Raw genomic sequence first — 8,768 nt, 5'->3', positions numbered from 1 at the left:
GTTTAACATTGCAATTCTGCAAGCAGTATAGCATTGCTGCCAAAAAGAACAGCCCTGCCCTTGCCCAGTTCCCAAATGCTTGTTCTTGTCCCTGTGTTGCTCCCTGCCTGCTGCCAGTATAAGTATTTGCATTGCCAAGCAATGAACTACATGAGAGAATGGGTCCACTTCAAAGTTAACTTGAAAGAAAAAATAGTAATGATTAATTTTAATCCAGATTAATTCCAACTGTTTTGCTGTTCAGCAATGAGAATGCCTTTGTCAGCCTAAAAAGAGGGCAACTGGGAGGGCAGCAGTTTGTATTTAGAGGCAGATGAAGGGCAAGGCTGCTATTCTTGACTTACACTTTTCATAGAGTTGTGGTATAAATGTGATCCTCTTCTCAAATGCCCTTAAAATGGCACTTTTATTCTGTTCTTATTGCTCCTCATCTCTCAATCCTCACTTGAGGTCTTTTCAAAAGCATTCTTTAAGGTGTTTTTCTCGGCCCTTGTCATCTGAAGTTTAACCTGGAGTATGAAGCTCTGTTCTCCCTGGATTCATCATGACGGGGGTTGGAACTAGACAGTCTTTAAGGTCCCTTCCAACCCAAACCATTCTATGATTCTATATTGATGTTCAACAACTGAAACATGTTTATTGACAATGCATAACACAGAAAATGTACTTTGCATGGGGCTGTCTTTTCAGAGGAATAAACATAGTGTAAGCTCCTTTTATATATGAACAGAACATCTTTTGCATGTGCAGTGACACTGGTTTCCTGGTAAGTGCCAACTTAACCAAAAAGCAAGGACGACTACTTTTTTTTTTGGCTCCCAGAGATGCACCTAGTCAAAAAGAGCATGATATTGCTGGAATCAGGAAGAATGTGGATGTGCAGACATGAAAAAAAAAGCTGCGCAATTCTACCACCCAGATTTTAGGTACTTTGCTTCAAACCCTATTCCAAAAGAAAGACTAATGAGCATAGTCCCTCACCCAGAGGAGCAGAACTTTTTGAATGAGAAGATGCTGTCTTTTACACAGCTGCTTCTCTCTTACCACTTTCTTAAGAATTCTTTTTTCTGCCAGAAAAGAGCTATCAAAGCTGGTAATGTGTTTACAAGCCAGCAAACATTTCATCTTAAATAATAAATTTATTTCAGATTTCAATATTTACTGTAACATTCGAACCACAAGAGTTCCCTCACAGCCAGAAAACAGTGGAGCTTCAAGTGATGAGTCCCCGTGTGTCCCCAGCCTGGTTCATATTACCTTTCTGTTCCTTGGGGCTAACAAAACCCTTCACAGGCATGAAGAATGAACCACAGGTAGGTCAAATTCATATCCAGAAGTTCACTGCAGTTTCATTATATTACTGTTAAGTTCCATGTTCCTGCTGAAAAGATGACATTTTCTATTGAATAGTGACATTTGAAAATATAAAACTAACATATTACATTTTTTCTGAAATATTTGATTCAGCAAACAAGTGACAGACAGGGATATTTCTGGTTTCATTGGCTTTTGAAGAAACATTATACAAGTTGCTATTTGCTCCCAAGTTTTAACCCCTTTTTTTCCTTTACATAGGCAAGTGGATAAAAAAGCAGAAATATGAGCTGTTTAAGACAACAGCACAAAAACTTTTCTGAAGTTTAGTTTTTTATGTTTACCATGGAAACATTCTTTGAGACATTACTTAAGAGCCAAACAGGGATTAGTTAGTGGAACACAGTCTCTGCCTTGAAGTTTTACACGAATATATCAAAAAATATCAGAAAACTTTCTTAAGGATAAATAGCAGACTCTGATGCTAGACACGCAAATGCAAACGTGGCCCTCATTTCAGTTTGAAAACTTTATATGAAAGTAAGTCCACTGCAAAAGGCAATCTCGGACAAAAACACTTAAACATTTTAACACCTCTAGCAATCGTTGCGTCTGTATACAGCTTTGTTAACTACAGTATTAAAAATGAACTGGGACTCCAGTTAACAGTCACAGCACTGTAAATTTGTTGTGGCGCATTAGAGAATCTGGCCCAGTGCGTGTCACAGTTGTTTAATTCATCTAAGGTTGGCCGGGTGTCTTTTTTACTTAAATGTATTCACACCCATGCAAGCTGTCAAATTGGAATTACACTTAAGGGCTTAGACGGAGGTGCAGCTGCAGAGCGGCGATGGGGGCAGGGAGAGGAGGGGCTCGCACCGCTCCCTCTGCTGCTGCCCCGGACCAAAAAGGGTGCCCAGCTAAGGCTGTTGGCCTCATCCTGTCTTCCCTGAGTGTTGACTGAAGGTCTGCTTGACCTGGCTTCTGTCTGGAATTTACAGTTTCACGTAATCCTAAATGACTTAGGGATAGCATTTTCATTTAGGAATGGGTAAAAATCAGGCATTGAACAGAATAGCCTTGCAGCTTTAAATGACCAAGATACCATCTATCATCACAGCCCTGTTCTGTCTGCTGCTAGAGCAAACTCTCTTCATTAGAGCTGGGAAAAGTATTTGTAGTAAAGCATTTATTCAGACAATTTAGCCTTTTTTTTTTGCTTTTTTTCCTATTGAAATTTATCTGCAAACAGTCTGATTTTTATGTGCTGGCCTATTATTCAGAGTTATTCAGCGAGTTCTTTATGCAGCTGTATTAGAGTTTATGCACTGCTCCTGAATTGCTCACTCTGGCCATTTTTCTCAAGTATGAGCCAGTCATAATTTGCTATTTGTTCAGCGGAACATTCAAATAAGCTTCCTAATGTTGCTTTCATTTTCTTCCAAGCATCCTGGAGGACTGCCTAACTTAGGGCAGGATCTATTGCTTAGAGGCATCTATGCTGTCCAGAGTTTTCATAAAAGTATCACTGGTGACACAATGGCTTTCTGTCTCTGACACATCTCCTTCCCTTCACTCCTCGTACTGTCTTTGTGTTAGAATTTTTGACGGCTTTCTATGATTCAAAAGGACTTCCTGGTATCCTGTAGGGTCCTGGTATTGCAAGTATCTATGTGTTATCCACTTCCCTTCATTAATTTGTCAACTCCATCTCAAAATTAATTGGCTTAATTTGTTCCTCCCAATAGCCTTGGGAAAGTTGTTCTAGAATCTCATTCCTTTGTTGGCTGGAGTCCTCCTAATTCCCAGCATAAAGTCGTCATCAAAATACTGCCTGCTACATTAATCTTTGAATCCTGGGACTGAGTTTTGTTTTTTTTTTCTTTAAGAGCCCTTTTATAGCAAGTACAGAGTTTGATGCAGTAGTGAAAATTTCCAACAACATATTTAACTTTAAGCATAGCACTATAACTTTAAGGAGTGTCAAATGAATGCAAAACTATATGACTACATTTTCTGTATTAAAATAACTAACTAGTACCCAACTTCTCAGACAGTATTGGTCATCCAAGCTGAAAATTCATCAGTACTACCTTCTTGATCAGTACATAGTATGCTTGATTATGTTTAACAGTCAGAGTGTGTGCTATCAGATTCTGGAGCTGATTCAGGTTCCATTCAACTGATGTGTTACTGTTACCCTTACACACTTAACAGCTCTACTTTGTTGTGGGCAAGACTCGGTTTATTTTTCTTTATGCAAAGTAAGTTTCCTGTAATCACTTGATTCCTGGAGTTGGTCTTACACAACTAACATATATTAGCAAATGTGATAAAATTATCATAGTTGGTAACATGGATTGCCACTATGTTTGGATATTGAACAGCATGCTTACACACTGGCAATTCATAGTCTACAACGGAATTAGTAGGTTATGGAAATATATCTGCAATGTGTAGGGAACTGATAGAGAAAACCAAGAAGGAGTGTATTTATTTACCTCTATGCACTGATCGTTAACATGCAAACTCATAAATTCTGAACTGTCTGTGAAGATTTGTTAAAATCTTTAAAAATAATGTCATAGGTTGGTCTCAGACAAACCATGAGCCTGAAGAAGAGGTTCACTTTGAAGGTTAGGGGGATACTTATGTTGTAGACTTTAGGTTATTATAAGCATCAAATTTCAATACAATTTAGAGAACCAAGGTTAGGAGCCTAAGCTCCCCACATTGCAAGTGGTAGAAATCTTGATAGGAAAAAGTCTCTTTAGTTGTTAAATAGACTAGAGCTGAGAGTGCCTCTCACCTTCCTCCTTCCCACAGCTCCTAGAGAAGGATCATTTCAATGTTATCAAGGTTTACTCACTGCACAGGTAATCCAGTAAGTATAACAAAGGAGTCTCCGGTCTGTAAATTCCATGTAAGTACATATATGACAGTGGAATACTGTCATTTTATTATTAATTCAGATATTCAGAGGCTAATTATGTTGCAATGAACTCAGCTATGGAAATTGAAAACTGAAAATGTATGTATTTCAGAGCGACACATAATTATATACTTCTAGTTTGCCCTGTCTATCTTGAATTACTTCATGCAAATCTCATTTTCAAGGATTATGTATAAAGTAAAATTAGATGAGCCCTTAAATAGCTAATATAATATAATTATGGAATTATTGTGTGTGTGCATAGCGTGTACATAAGATCCAGCTGTTAATTAGTAAATCAGGTTGATTTAGCAAATAGAAATTTGTTCTGATGAAAAACTGAAAGGAGGGACAATTACTTCCTAGAAAGTTATTGTTTGTACTATGAACTCACTGAAAGGAAAAAATGAACATGGCAAAAAATACTCTTATGAAAACACCAATTAAGTCATATAAGTAGGAATTCATTGCTCCCAGAATCTAGTCTGATGGCTTTGTACAAAAAGACACGAGATGTTTACCGTGCATATGGATTGTGTAATGGTAAGGCAGCTTTATGTAGTCAGATCTTCTACTTGTGTATATCACTGCATTTCATCTGACAGTAATGGCGTTAGGGTAGTTTGCATCAGATGCATCAGATCCAGTTCCTTAACCTTTCTTTTGAGGGATACAGCTGGCTCCAGAGAGTTAAAACTTCAGTCAGACAGCATACAGATTCCCTGAACCAAAATTCCCCTAGTGCATCTCCTTGGATGGATGCTGTTCATAGGCTTTATCCAAATGGCAACCTTGCACTCTGTCAAAAAAGAAAACTTGAGTTAAAATATTTCAGCTTTGTAGACATAACAAAAGAAGCTTTTTAAACTACAAATATAATAACAATAATTTAGGTAAATTTTGTTATTTGGCACCAAGCGGACAAGTCAGTTTTGCCTTTCTTATGGAAAGCTGACATTTAATGCCTGAAAATAGCTGGAAAATGAGTGTGAATTACTCAGAGAAAAATATTGCCTCTACTATAGCTGACAACAGAAACTTTAAAACAATTGCATGGAACAACCTGTCATCTCAGCCTACAAGCCCTATTCAGGCCTTAGCAATGTGTTCATTGCTTCCCAAACTCCAGTTGATTTCAGTGGGAGTTCTGAACGTATCCAGAGCAGGAGGTACTGCCCACATTTCCTACAGTGGCAAAACCTGTGCCGTGGCCTGTGATGGTTTATCACTGTTCCCCAGATTCAAAATCTAGTTCACCAAGTCACAAAAGCTGAGCAGAGCATGAATGTAGCAAGTGTCACAAGAATATTTCAGACCATCCTAGCATCTAAAACCCTTTGGTTGTGAATAACACAGCTGGTATCAGTGCCGCCTTTTAAAAACCTAACGCAAGAGCCTCAGCAAGCAAAGGAAAACAATCCATGCTATACCCCATTTCAGATGATATAAATTCAGCTTTGCATTTCAAAGGACTTTTCTATACAAACATGTACACGGTGAGAGAGCTGAAACATTTTTAAACAATGATGAATGGATCACTGAAAATGTTTGTCATCATACATCTGCAGCTGGACACCTGATAAGCTGTTCATGATTTCAGTGGGAAAAAAAAATACATGTTCTCCTTTGCATTTATTCTCATCAGGGAAATGTCAGCAAAAATACTCTCAGTGTATCTGCACCCATCTAAAGAAATGCTTCACCAAAAAGTATCTTTTATTACCAAGAAATACTCTGAGGATAGAAAAAGCTTGGTTTATTGTGTAAACGCCCTTTATCCATCTTTCAATGGTTGTTTACAACAAGCTTTGTTGTAAACTCCATTCTTGTAAACTCCACTGTACCTCCACTCAAGTTTTCCCATATTAAAATTGAGGATTGTAGCAATGTTTATTTACACTGAATGGTTCAAAATGGATCACTGACCTGCAAACAAGAAGAAAGCCTTATTATTTGTCAGCTTTTTGTTCCTGCAGTTAATATGAGAGACAGGTGCAAAGATCTTGTGCTTTATTCTAGTCTGGCTGTTGCTGGCCAGAGGGATGTGGTAGCATGTATTATACCGAAAAAAAAAAAAAGGTAAAGACAGAAGAAACAAACCGAAAGCTGAGCTGGAGTCTACTGCTGACAAACCAGAATGAGTTATACGGAGTCAGTCTGTGTACTGAAGGCGCTCATGTTTTCAAAACTGCTTTCATATTGTCAGGGCCCCAAGGGCACCACCAGCCCTGCCTGTCCCCGGCCACCCCCCTGGGGCTCCCCCCACCCTGCCCACGGCCCGGGACCCCGTGTCAGCACCCCAAGGGCCGCCAGTCCCTGCCGCAGCAGGGCCGGTCTCAAGGTCCCCGCAGCCCGACCCTGCCTGGCCGTGAGCCCGACCTCTGGGCTGAGGTCCCGTCCCGGCATTGACCCGTCCCCAGCCCCATGGACCTGCCTGGCCACTGAGGGGCTGTGCCTGACCCTGGCTCCCCACACTGGGCCTGAACATTTAAAACACTACTTTTAAAATAAAAAACATCATTCACAATGAACGTATCTTTCCATTCCATAAAGTACTTGCATTTTAATGAAGAATACAGTTTCCTAGAGGCAGGTGTTAACATTGAAATGGAAAATGAGATCATTGTATTGTGTATCTGCCTTCAGAAGGATAAATTGAAAATAGGATTTACTAAAAACACTGATAATATCTTGAAACCCTCATTTGTCTTTAAAGGTATATTAAATTTCATGGGGTTTCTAGTTTGCTTGAGGTATTTCAAGACTGCTTGGGGAATACACAGTGGAATGTTTTTCTAAGCTATTACAACTGCATGTCTGCCTAAAGTGTGACCTGTTGATAGCTACGTGGAGGTGTATTTTGATCCCTGTATCCTCTCTCATTCTGGGAAAGCTTATAAAATAATTACAAAGCTTCTGACTCCCAGTCTTTCTGCATTAAATGCCAAAATTAAAGGTGAAATCTGAGGCCACGGGAATCTGTTCTTAAACTCCGATTCTGCAGACCCTGAATGTACTTACCTAATCTCTGCACAATATCTAGGGCTACTCTCAGTGTTTAAAATTAAGTAAATACACAAATCTTTCCAGGATTAGGGTTATCCTCTGACACTCTTACTCATTTTTATCAGTAATTTCCTCTGAATAATACTCATGATCAAAGATGGCAAAGCCAGGCATGAAGGAAGTGTTTCTGCTATCATCTGTGATTATTACTGTAGTCCAATGGGCATAGTTAACAAAATGCACCTCCTTAAGCTCAGGTCAGTGACCAGGTAAGTTTGATGCAGGTTGAGGAAAACTCCAGCACAGGCAGACAAGTAAATGGCTTATTAGATGGAATAGTATACACCGTTAAAGAGCTACAAGAAAAGTCAAATATTATGAATTTAATTTTGTCCTCTTGATATGAGATCCTTTAACGATGGTTTTAGTTCTTAAAAACTAAAATTGTCATATCTTTTATTCTGAAGAGTATAACCTACCAAGGAATAAACCTATAGGAAATGGAAGTCTCTACTACATAGTTGTAATATCTCTTACAGATATTTGTGACGATATTTTTCTATAAATGTGAACAACCTTGGTTTTCTGCTTTGAATGCAGAGAGATTAAAAGCACAAGCTCTGACGGCCTACAGTTAATGGCTTTAGCATAAGGAATCATACAACTGTGTCAGGGTATGGCCATGTCTACATGAACGTATCATAAAGCTTTTGAGTACATGCTTTATTTTCAAGCACACTAAATTTGCATCCATACAGCACATCTTGTTAGGCATTAAGCTAGTCCACAGGGCTTTTTAGTGCTTAGACATTTTTTCACCTACTTGGCATGCACAGTGCTATATTAGGGCTGTCTTCATTATGAAGCTGGAAATGAGTTTCTACGGTTATTTGACTATCAGCTTCTCTACCCAATTCATGGGTAGAGAAATCTATAAAATACAGTCCTTCCTCTTTGCTTTGTACATTGTATTATTCTTATATTGCATTCTCTGATATGTTCTAGAAATCCTATGCCTTCTTATAATCATACTTCATTTTTAACCTCCTCCCAACCCAGGTTCTCTCTCCTGTATCTCTCCTATGCCCAGTGCTTTCAGCTGTAGGGCAATTACATCCTAATAGCTTAGTTCCTTGTGCTCCTGTGGAAGTCATGTTCTACAGCATTCGCTTGTTAATTAACATTTTTTTACTGCTTCCCTGACCAGGTAACAGGTTTTTGCTTGTGGAACCTTATACTCAGGAATAAATTTGCTTTACACAACTGTCCTTTTCAGTTTGAGATCAGTTTTGGCTAGCTAGAGTACAGAAATTGCAAAATAATTCAGGAACATCAGAAAGCAAAGAGCAAAATTTTAGAGATTCATAGACCTCTGAAACTTCTCTGCAACTAAGCCTCATGCAGCTGCTTGCTCACTCCCTTCCCCGTGTGGATGAGGGAGAGGATCGGAAGAGTAAAAGTGAGAAAACTCATGGGTTGAGATAAAGACATTTTAATAGGGAAAGGAAAAGCCATG

At 38.9% G+C, this 8,768-nt stretch overlaps 1 long non-coding RNA gene across 2 annotated transcripts; it reads right to left on the bottom strand.

Moving 5' to 3' along the window:
- Positions 1–1,119: 1,119 nt before the first annotated feature.
- LOC115340543 lies at positions 1,120–7,567 on the bottom strand. 2 transcript variants are annotated; one of them, XR_005932259.1, is made up of 4 exons: positions 7,496–7,567; positions 6,091–6,172; positions 4,768–5,045; positions 1,120–1,381 (listed from the first exon to the last, which is right to left on the bottom strand). It is a non-coding gene; the product is annotated as an uncharacterized LOC115340543 (long non-coding RNA). The 2 variants fall into 2 exon arrangements; XR_003923088.2 differs by lacking the exon at positions 7,496–7,567 and having other exon boundaries at positions 6,091–6,440.
- Between the last annotated feature and the right edge of the window lie 1,201 nt (positions 7,568–8,768).

Source organism: Aquila chrysaetos, chromosome 4 (genome assembly GCF_900496995.4).
Source record: "Aquila chrysaetos chrysaetos chromosome 4, bAquChr1.4, whole genome shotgun sequence".
Lineage (NCBI taxonomy): Eukaryota > Metazoa > Chordata > Aves > Accipitriformes > Accipitridae > Aquila > Aquila chrysaetos.
This window is presented reverse-complemented; position numbering and strand designations above follow the sequence as displayed.